This window comes from Apodemus sylvaticus, unplaced genomic scaffold, assembly GCF_947179515.1.
Source record: "Apodemus sylvaticus unplaced genomic scaffold, mApoSyl1.1 scaffold_55, whole genome shotgun sequence".
Classification (NCBI taxonomy): domain Eukaryota; kingdom Metazoa; phylum Chordata; class Mammalia; order Rodentia; family Muridae; genus Apodemus; species Apodemus sylvaticus.
The window spans coordinates 984,901-988,183 of NW_026263312.1; positions in this window are offsets into that span (position 1 = coordinate 984,901).

Genomic DNA, 3,283 nt, shown 5'->3' on the forward strand with positions numbered 1-3,283 from the left:
CTGTGGGTTCTCTTTTGAGGCTACACATTTAGACGTACACGCCACACCAAATCTTTTTGAGTTACCACGTGTTGTTTAGGAGATACAAGCAAATTTTGTACCATGCGTTATTTCTTCTCATAATATATTTCCAATACGTATGTATTTGTCTTTACTCTGCAGCAATATATTTCCTTATAACGTGGTATTCTTACATATTCTTTCGAGAGAAAACTCTCCTGTGCATTCTCTTTTGAGGCTACACGCTTACACATACACCCAACACCAAAGCTTTTCGAGTTACAATGTTTTGTTTATGAAAAACAAGATAATTGCGCACAATGCGGGATTTCCTTAAAACGTGGTTTTCTGACAAATTTTGACGAAAGAAAATTCTCCTGTGGGTTCTCTTTTGAGCCTACATGTTCAGACGTACACGCCACACCAAATCTTTTCGAGTTACAACGTGTTGTTTAGGAGATACAAGCTAATTTTGTACCATGCGTTATTTCTTCTCATAAAGTTTTTCCAATAAGTAAGTATTTGTCTTTACTCTGCAACACTGTATTTCCTTATAACGTGGTATTCTTACATATTCTTTCGAGAGAAAACTCTCCTGTGCGTTCTCATTTGAGGCTACACGCTGAGACATACACGCAACAGCAAAGCTTTTCGAGTTACAACGTGTTGTTTAGGAAAAACAAGATAATTTCGCACGATGCGGGAATTCCTTAAAACGTGGTTTTCTGACAAATTTTGACGAAAGAAAATTCTCCTGTGGGTTTTCATTTGAGGCTAAACGTTTAGACGTACACGCCACACCAAATGTTTTCGAGTTAAAACGTGTTGTTTAGGAGATACAAGCTAATTTTTTACGATGCTTTATATCTTCTTGTAAAGTTTAAGTGTTTCCAAAACGAACGTATTTATCTTTAATTTGCCACAATGTATTTCCTTATAACGTGGTATTCTTACATACTCATTCGAGAGAAATCTCTCCTGTGTGTTCTTTTTTGAGGCTACATGCTTAGACATACACGCAACACCAAAGATTTTCGAGTTACAATGTGTTGTTTAGGAAAAACAAGATAGTTTCGCACGATGCGGGATTTCCTTAATAAGTGGTTTTCTGACAAATTTTGAGGAAGGAAAATTCTCCTGGGGGTTCTCTTTTGAGGCTACACGTTTAGACGTACATGCCACACCAAATCTTTTCGAGTTACAACGTGTTGTTTAGGAGATACAAACTAATTTTTTACGATGCGTTATTTCTTCTCATAGAGTGTTTCAAATACCTACGTATTTGTCTTTAATCTGCAAAACTGTATTTCCTTATAATCTGGTATTCTTACATGTTCTTTCGAGAGAAAACTCTCCTGTGCGTTCTCTTTTGAGGCTACACGCTTAGACATACACGCAACATCAAAGTTTTTCGAGTTACAACGTGTTGTTTAGGAAAAACAAGATAATTTCGCACAATGAGTGATTTCCTTAAAATATGGATTTCTGACAAATTTTAACGAACAAAAATTCTCCTGTGGGTTCTATTTTGAGGCTACACGTTTAGACATACACGCCCCACCAAATCTTTTCGAGTTACAATGTGTTGTTTAGGAGATACAAGCTAATTTTGTAAGATGCGTTATTTCTTCTCGTACAGTGTTTCCAATACGTACGTATTTGCCTTTAGTCTGCAACACTGTATTTCCTTATAACGTGGTATTCTTACATATTCTTTCGAGAGAAAACTCTCCTGTGCGTCCTCTTTTGAGGCTACACGCTTAGACATACACGCAACACCAAAGCTTTTCGCGTTACAACGTGTTGTTTAGGAAAAACAAGATAATTTCGCACGATGAGGGATTTCCTTAATACGTGGTTTTCTGACAAATTTTGACAAAAGAAATTTCTCCTATTGGTTCTCTTTTGAGACTACACGTTTAGACGTACAGGCCACACCAAATCTTTTTAAGTTTCAACGTGTTGTTTAGGAGATACAAGCTAATTTTGTACCATGCGTTATTTCTTCTCATAAAGTTTTTCCAATAAGTAAGTATTTGTCTTTACTCTGCAACACTGTATTTCCTTATAACGTGGTATTCTTACATATTCTTTCGAGAGAAAACTCTCCTGTGCGTTCTCATTTGAGGCTACCCGCTGAGACATACACGTAACAGCAAAGCTTTTCGAGTTACAACGTGTTGTTTAGGAAAAACAAGATATTTTCTCACGAAGCGGGATTTCCTTAAAACGTGGTTTTCTGACAAATTTTGACGAAAGAAAATTCTCCTGTGGGTTCTCTTTTAAGGCTAAACGTTTAGACGTAAACGCCACACCAAATCTTTTTGAGTTACAACTTGTTGTTTAGGAGAATCAAGCTAATTTTTTTACGATGAATTATTTCTTCTCGTAAAGTTTAAGTGTTTCCAATACATATGTATTTGCCTCTACTCTGCAACACTGTATTTCCATATAACGTGGTATTCTTACATATTCTTTCGAGAGAAAACTCTCCTGTGCGTTCTCTTTGGAGGCTACACACTTAGACATTCACGCAACACCAAAGCTTTTCGAGTTACAACGTGTTGTTTAGGAAAAACAAGATAATTTCGCATGATGCGGGATTTCCTTAAAACGTGGTTTTCTGACAAATTTTGACGAAAGAAAATTCTCCTTTGGATTCTCTTTTGAGGCTTCACGTTTAGATGTACACGCCACACCAAATCCTTTCGAGTTATAACGTGTTGTTTAGGATATACAAGCTAATATTGTACTATGTGTTTTTTCTTCTCGTAAAGCTTAAGTGTTTCCAATAAGTATGTATTTGTCTTTACTCTGCAACACTGTATTTCCTTATAACGTAGTATTCCTACATATTCTTTCGGGAGAAAACTCTCCTGTGCGGTCTCTTTTGAGGCTACACGTTTAGACGTACATGCCACACCAAATCTTTTATGAGTTACAACTTGTTGTTTCGCAGATACAAGCTAATTTTTTAACGATGAATTATTCTCGTAAAGTTTAAGTGTTTCCAATATGTATATATTTGCCTCTACTCTGCAACACTGTATTTCCTTATAACGTGGTATTCTTACATATTCTTTCGAGAGAAAACTCTCCTGTGCGTTCTCTTTGGAGGCTACACGCTTAGACATTCACGCAACACCAAAGCTTTTCGAGTTACAACGTGTTGTTTAGGAAAAACAAGATAATTTCGCATGATGCGGGATTTCCTTAAAACGTGGTTTTCTGACAAATTTTGATGAAACAAAATTCTCCTGTGGGTTCTCTTTTGAGGCTACAC